General features: G+C 43.0%; 1 protein-coding gene across 2 annotated transcripts in view; it reads right to left on the minus strand.

The window, feature by feature from the left end:
- RBM25 (RNA binding motif protein 25) overlaps positions 1–6,393 on the minus strand; it is a 33,025-nt gene extending 26,632 nt beyond the window's left edge. For both annotated transcript variants that reach the window (XM_059473742.1, XM_059473741.1), the window contains exon 1: positions 6,208–6,393. The gene's annotated coding sequence lies outside the window, so the exon portion shown is untranslated. The remainder of the gene's footprint in view (positions 1–6,207) is intronic.
- Positions 6,394–8,394: the final 2,001 nt, after the last annotated feature.

Below are 8,394 nucleotides of genomic sequence, written 5' to 3' on the forward strand. Positions count from 1 at the left end.
AAATGATCACACACAACTGTAGAACAAGACACCAGAAAGAAGTGGGACATTTGCAATGCTCAGCACCAATGGGAGTTGTATTTAAGATGACATTGGGGAGATTCTCAAATCCCAGCAAAGAGAGAGTTAAAAGCTTGAAAGAGGGTTCTGTGATCTATTTTTAACTCAACCCAGTCCACAAATCTCCTAGAGCACAACTTGGACATTAGCCCATGAGCTGAGGGTCAACATGCTCCCACAGAGAGTAAAGATCATTTCAAACATCCTTTTCTATTCAGATTATCATTTTACATGCATATTACTGACCCTGAAACAGAGACCAACCAGTCATAAAACACTCAAGATCACCCTTAATACAACTAAGGCATGCATTCTTGCTTCCAGTACAGTTTCGGTAACCTTACACAGTCAAGTCTTCATGGAAGGCTGGCCCTCAGGTCTAAAAAACCAAAACTGGTCACAATATTACTGCTGAGCATATACCTACATTCACAGTGCAGTGAGGAAGCACTGGAGAAGTTCACACACAGTGGATCATGTGGATATGAATCATGAAGACACAGTATCACAAGCGACAAGAACCCAGTAAGCTGCCGGCAGAAACGCTTCCGTTTCTCATTGGGCTCTACAGACTGCCTTACAACCCACAGTGACAGATCTGCACTGCAACTGCTTTCCAAACAGTCAACCATGAGCCAAAACTGAAGCACGGCTGTCTGCAGAAACAGAGTTATGGTAAGCAAAATCCTGATGCATGCAACAGAACTGTAGATTGTAACATGCTTTCTTCAAGCCAGGAACACAATGGCACTGAACATTTTTTTGTTCTTTGCTGGAAACAGATGTACCTTCCAGACTTGCTCAAGAGCAAAGCCATTAGTATTAAATACTAGAAGTAAAAGACAGTATCAGTACTCTACCATAATAGCAGGTACATCTGAAAGATGTAAAAAATTTTAATAACATAACCATATAGAAAAACTTTATTCCCTCAGATTCTGGAAACAACTACGAGAGATAAACATACAGACATAAACAGACATACAGAGATAAACAGATTGGAAAGGATGAAAGAGAAACCCAGATGTATTTCGTAATACCTTCTAACACCAGAATGTACTTATTCTGGTCTAAGAACATATATGTAACCCTATCACATAATTCATCCAAGGAAACATTTACAACTACCTAAATTACACAAGGTATGTGATGAGGGCATTCATTGACCCCTAAGGGCATTTATCAATATATCACCAAGCAAAACAATGAACACTCCTGTGACACAAGGTCTAAGATGGCAGAAGAAATAAGAGAGAAAATGTAAAATTTTTTAAACAATTCAATAAAGCTTTTATGAAATCTAATAAAGATAAAACCTCCCTTCCCTTTTAGAATCCATATGCCTAAGAACACATTTCCTTTCTGCAATTCCTGAATTTTTAAAACTGTGTAAGTAAAGAAAAGCAGCAAATAGGTATACCATATTATTTTTTAAAAAGTTGCTTATTGTCTCCTCAGATTACATGAACATCAGCTGACATTCATCTAGAATCTGGAATTTGTATGGTATGGAAGGGAACAGAACTCCCTTACCTGCCTTGGTATTACTAGAAACTTTCACACGCACAAAAAAATAACCAATAGAAAACCCACAAAATTAAGATCTTTAAGGCTCCCAATTCTTACCTACATTTCAAGCTGATAAACAACTGGATGAAATTCAAAGCTATTTTGGGGCAGATGGTAGAAACAATAAGCTACTGGGTCTGAAATTATTCTAAACAGGCTACAACAGAGTGGCACCATCGGAGGTCCACACAATGTTAATGTGTGATCTGTAAAACATGTAAGAATAACTGGGGAAGTAATTTTCCAGGCTGCCTGTAGGTGCAACCCCTTCTCTCGCTCTGATAAGCACTTTATCTGAGCCATCACTTTGGAGATGCCAACAAAAAAAGCCTGGGGACTAAGAAGTGCATCAGTTCTTTGAATTAAAAGATGCTGAAACATACCATAGCCAGTGGATGTTAAATATGCACAGAGAAGGAACTGTTTGGTTGGGGTTTTTTTATAATTTAAATTAAAACCCCAAAGATTTAGCAGTCAACTAAGTTACTGCTGCTGCATAAAAGGAGAAAGGCAATAAGACACGAACAAACTTAGTCTTTCAATCTTTTTGGGCAGATGATGTGGAACACATTGTTACACACAGGGCTTCAAAAGTCCATTTCAAAGCATTCCCTTCTTTCTCTCCCCACCCCCCATAGCTGTACAATTATTTTCACAGCAGCTAGAAAGCTGTTTTCTTACTGACTTAATTCTTATATGGACCAATCCTAGCAATTCTGCTGCCTGTGGCATTTAAGATCAAAACTAGAATTAAGGAAAGCCTGGGTCTCCTTCTCACTACTCTGTGTCACTGCTAATGTGAAAGCAGCAGAGAGAACAGTTGAATTCTGGTTCCATTATGAAAGCTGTGAGGACCGAGACGCCAGCAGTGAAACTGCTCACTGGAGAAGTGAGAGATCTGGACGAGGGAGGAAGATGCATCCAAGATATCACAATCAAAGGAACTGCACAACACACCCTAAGCAACTACAAATTTCTAAGCATGTACAAATCAAAGGTTAGGTATGAAAATTTAGGAGATGCTAAGCTGGATCTATGTAGAATACACTTGCACACATCTCAGGGACAGCATCTTGAACTTCTCTGCAGACTGTTCCCCTACCCTGCCAGTACAGTTCAGCGATCAATTTCTGATACATTTACTGCGATCTCAGGAATGTACATGGTGATCTTCCAACTTCCCCGATTTATTCAAATGTCTAAGTAAGAAACTAAACAGTCCTGACATATTTTTAAAATCTCAGCTGACTTAAGGAAGTATTGCCTCTAGTGAAACTGCATGTAAGCAGCATACTTGACAGCTGCAGTTTAACTAGCAGCTCTCTAAGCAAGAGTTTAACTTGCATGAATGTTACAGTGGTCACAAAAATACAGGAGAAAGAAAAGAAGTGATCAACTGGCCAATTGGTCAATACCACTCAAAATACTGAAACAACATCTTTACCTCCCAAAATGATGGATTTATGTCAGGTCTCAGACTCAAAGTGCAGTCAGTTTAGGCTGTATGCACCAGCAAGCAATACAACAGGAACAAGTCTGTTAAACAAAACTAATGGAAGTTTAGACCCTCATGTCTACACTACATGTTTTGGGGAGGCCCACCTCACTAAAACAAATGCCAGTTTGTAGGTACAAGTGCATTTTTGAATATATTTTCATCCAAAAGGAATCCAGCTTATGCACTGGAATAGCACAAACCAGTATGAAATGAACTTCCTAAGTGATGATGACTGTGAGACTTCCCTTAAGAGCACACCCTTGATCCAAGTGAACACAGTAACATAGGTGAACACTTTATTAGCCTTGGGCCATTTCTCTAAGCTGCAGAATAATTATAAAATGGATGGCAAAACACCTAAGCTTACTTTAGGCAGACCCAGCTCAAAAACAGCCTGAGCTACTAAGGCAAGTGCTACATAAACATAGCTATAATATTCCAGGTTCAACTTTGGCCCAGAAGGAATTCAGCTGCTTTCTGCACTGCACTTCTGACTTAAGTCCTGGTAGAACCAAGCGACACGCACAGCAATCTGCATCAATTTCCTGAAACTTGAAGAGAGTACAGGGATATATCCATAGGTTCTAAGGTCTGGTAAAATCCATTGAGACTGGTTAATCCTGTCATGGTGAGATCCCTGCTGGGATGGAGCTCTGTCCACTAGGGACATGCTGGCTCTGATTTACAACTGAGCAAATGCAGACAGCTCACCTTAGGGCCGGAATCAAGTGTCTGAGTGCACACAGAACTCAAAACTACAATGAAACAAGGGTCACCACCACCCAGACACTGCTGCCCTGCTCTTCCTTATCATCTCTGACTCCTAGAAGTCCCAGTAAGAGGGGACTGAGATTACACTGGTCTGGCTGCACTGTTAGCACAGTAATTTCTTTTTAATCATAGTATTCTTTTAACCTTCTGTATTACTGACCCTATTTTTTTAAAAGCGAGGTGAAGAGATATGCCACAAGCAGAACATAAACTCAATAAAAATTTCTGGTAATGAACATATTTAAAATTAACAATTCCATCATCTAGTCAGGGCAGTGTCGTAATTTTAAGAGTGTTACAGGATTTATATTACTATCCCTGTTTTCACATCAGAAACTTTATGTGTAAAAGTTTTATTTATTTAAAAACTTGCAAAAACATCTTAACCAATTTCAAAGCACTGAAGTTCCCCGTGAACCAACCAGTTGCACTACTCACTACTGCTACACCAAACAAAGTTAAAACTGACTGCAAAACCCCTCAAGTCTTAATACAAAAAAAAAACTTCACGTGTCTTAGGAATACATACATGAGGTGTAATAGCAACAGTGACAGTATGACTGATATAGTCTGATTTAATTTTATCTGATTTTAACTTCCTTTCAATATTTTCCCAAAACACTTCTTCTGCACCACAAAGTCTGTACCCTTAGTCTAGAATAAGTGGCACAGCTGTGCAGGCTGAAGAAAACATACACAGCAAACCCGTGTGTTAAAGTCTGTTCCATCACACAGGTTTGTGTGTTGCTCTCCACACAATGGGTGGATATTTAAGCCATTCCATTATAAAAACAATCTCGTAGTCTGTCACCCAACAAAGGTGCTGTTTATATTATCACAAAAAAATCTCCCTAAAAGAAAAATCTTCTATTCCAAGCCAACTGGTTTCCTCAGTGAAAACGACCACTTTCTCAGACCCCAACAGTATTCTCCAAAATGGTTGGCAAGTGAAGCAAGATTTAAATGTTAAACACAACAGACACGGCGAGAGATAAAATACATTATAGATTTCCTAAGCTAAGAACAAAAATACTAGTATTTGCTCTAACTTTTTTTTCAGAGGTGATCTAGAAAGAGTTTAGTAATTGCTTTGTAATAGCTGCATCCCACACTGTTATTATGAAGCAGCACAAAAAGCAACGTGCTTACCCCAACCAAAGCCTCAGTCCAAAAGCCCTTTAAGTAGGGATCTATTCAGTATGTAATCAGAACTTTAAGATACTTGATTTAATTCCAAATTCTGTGCCTCTGCACCCATATAAAGCCCTGGTTAGTGAAGTAAGTGACTTTCCATTCTAACTTGGCTATTGACTCTTCCCAAAACAGAAACATGGCTGTGGCATTACAACACTTACATGAATGAGCACTCAGAGGCAGAGAAACAAGCAAACACAAAGCACTATGATCAGTGCCACTCCTTCACAGGGAAAGTAAGAAACTCTCCTATTCTTCCTTTTAATTCGCTCTGAACTCACTCCATAACTGCTGATGCAATAACCTGAAGTAATGCTTTCCCACCACACACAAAAAGGGACTAAAATTCAGTGTGCGTGCATTTTAGTCTGAATGGGCTAAGAAATATAAAACTTTTGAGAGCTAACTTTCTCTAAGGCCGTTAACGACCTAAAAAAAGAAACAACAAAGCCATCAGCTGTGTTCAGGATATTCCCTGTGTTGAAACAAAAAACTCTCCTTCAAGCAGACAAAGGTTCTTCTTCTTCAACGGAAAAAGACATCATGAGTAAAACACGCCGTGTGCCCATCACAACGGCTCCTGACACGGACGAATCACTCTTGATTATTTTACCTAGACCTGGTAACACGTGTTTTAAGATGACCACGCCAATGCACACTAAGGACAATAACTTCCTTGCCGCAATATACCGCGTTTCCTAGGGTGATCGGTTTCCCCGACATGCAAAAGTAAAAATCCCACCCACAGTCCAAGGCGGCCGGGCCCGGGGAGCAGCGTCGGGCGCCAGCGAAGCTCCGCGCAGGTCTCGGTGCCGGCCGTGCGACGGGCTCCCCTCGCCTCCCGCGGCGCCGCTCCAGAACCTCGGCCGGGGCCGGCGGAATGGAGACCCACGCGTCCCAGCGGGAGAAGAAGCGAACGGGCCTCGCGAGCACCGCCCCGAGGCCGCTCGCCCGTTCCACGCCCCGTCCAGGCCCGAGCCGCCTCCCCAGCGAGCGCCCGCCGCGGCCCAGCGGCCTCGGCCCGGTCCCGGCCGCGCCTCCGCCCAGCGGGCGGCCGAGGCGCCACTGCCGCACCTCCTCCCTCCCTGTTTCCCCCGCAGTCCCTCGGTTCTCACCCTCGGCTGCGGAGCGGGGCGGGGATGGCGCGGGGAAGGCGCTGGGCCGGCTGAGGCCCCGCTAGGCCGCGAACACACCTCGCCGAGCCGCTGCCGCCGCGCCGCGCGGGGTCATGTGACCCGCCTCTTCCGCCAGCGGCCCGGCGTGCACCGCGCCGTGCCGGCACAGAGGCGGCTGTGCCAGAGCGCCCCCCCCCCCCCGCGCCCAGGCAGTACCGCGGCCCACCATAGAGCGGCGGCGGCGGCCGACGGGCCGGGGCGGCCAAGGGGCATGCGCGCTGCCGCCATCTTTGGTGCGGGGGCGGCGCGGGGCCGTGACCCGGCTCGGAGTTCCGCCGTGTCGAGGTCAAGTGTCGTCGGTCGGGGCTAGGGCGGGCTGGAGGCCCTGGAAAGCCCCGGGCAAGTGTCCGGCTGTGGGTGGCACGGAGCCTTGCCCGTGTGTCAGCCTTCATGGCCCCCTCAGCCAGGCACTCTGGCCAGGCTGAGCTGCGACCCGCCCGTGACGGTGGTCGGGACGGGCTGTACCGCAGGCAGAGAATCCCCTCCCGCATTGTTTGGGATGCAGCCCAGGATACAACTGACTTTCATGGAAGGTTCCGTGTTCTGTAAAATACCTAAGGATTTACACAGCGAATAGAGCGTGTGTTAGGCAGCTGTGTGCTCATCAGAAAGATATCACTGTGCTCTTGGGCCTAGCCATGGTCTACAACTGATAGTTTCTCTGACCTACTTTCAGCATTTAAACTACAGTTTCTCTGACCTACTTTCAGCATTTAAACTACATTAAGAGACAATTTTCAACATGACATGCAAGACAGTAATTGCTGTAGTTACGCCACTGGTGGCAAGGAGTTGCAAATGGAAAGAGGAAGTGACTAGGAATGAGAGGAACGTGATCTTACAGATTATTACGAGGTAGACCGCAAAATGGACACGTGCATAAATCTGTTTAAAAAATGTTGGATTAGCTAAGGAAAAAAATGTGTTGTATTTTCCGTTATTTAAAGAAAAGTGTTCAAAAGACAAGAGTCCAATGACAAAATCTCCACCTGTAGAATGACTTCTTCAGTACAAAGCAGATTAAAACTATCTGGCTGATGTCATACAGGCTACTGAACAGCCAACAACTGCATTGGAACTAAGATCCTGTTCATCACCTTGCTTTACCTGATGTGTAAGGTAAATATTTTAGCAATAAGAGATTTAAGAAATATTTCAAGTTTGAATGTAATTTTTTTCTCCCACCAGAAACAGCATTTTTACTTTCTGTTAATTACAGCTTATTCTAAAGAGGTGGCGTATCTCCCTCAAACTAACAGATATTTAGTAACTACATTACTGACCACTGTTAATATTTAAAATAATTTATTAGCATACCTAAGAAAACCAAGGAAAAGAGAAAGGGCATAACAAAAATTTTCAGAATCTTCTCTGTGTTGTTTTCTCAGACAACAACACCTCAGCTTAAAAAAGAAATGTGAATCTAAAACTGATTTGTACTGCTGTAATAACTTTTTATTTACAGGAAACATTGCAAAGGCTTTGCTTATGTAGAGGTTCATCTTTTTTTTAGCCAAAGAAATAGGCTATTTTGCATTTATTCTTCTTGCACAAATCAACTGTAGCCTTCTGTATCTTTCTTAATCAAGGAAGAACAGCAGCAGAAGCATCCAGTAAATGTAGCTACTTTCCTGTCCTTACTCTTTCTGCTATGGGATTTTAGAATTACCCACCCCTAGTGCCTGTATTATCTTCCTGCCTTTCAGTTATGCAATTGAGATCCCTTTTCCAGATACTGATCACAGTTCACATTCTTCAGGTCTCACTGCAAACTCCAGGATTTTGTGCTTAAGCCAGTCAGGAAGATTGCAGTACATGGCTTTTAATATTAAGGTTAAAATTAAGAGGTGCTCTTTTTTTTGTGCTAATTATCTTGTATTTCAAGCATGAGAAATCATTCAAAAAATGTTAGGCAGCACCTTAGGGTACAGGGGTCACGTTGTTTCTAGACTATGCATTCTAAACATTTTATATGCATTTTTTCTTCCCTTCCTCATGTCCTTTAATTGCTCCCTCTGTCACATTACCAGTCTAAATAGAGGCACTTAGAGGAAAATCCCTTAGATGCCAGCCTCATTGATCTCATTCCTTGGCTCCTCTGAATAGCATTGTGAGATTTAAAAGTTT

Source organism: Ammospiza nelsoni, chromosome 6 (assembly GCF_027579445.1).
Source record: "Ammospiza nelsoni isolate bAmmNel1 chromosome 6, bAmmNel1.pri, whole genome shotgun sequence".
NCBI lineage: Eukaryota > Metazoa > Chordata > Aves > Passeriformes > Passerellidae > Ammospiza > Ammospiza nelsoni.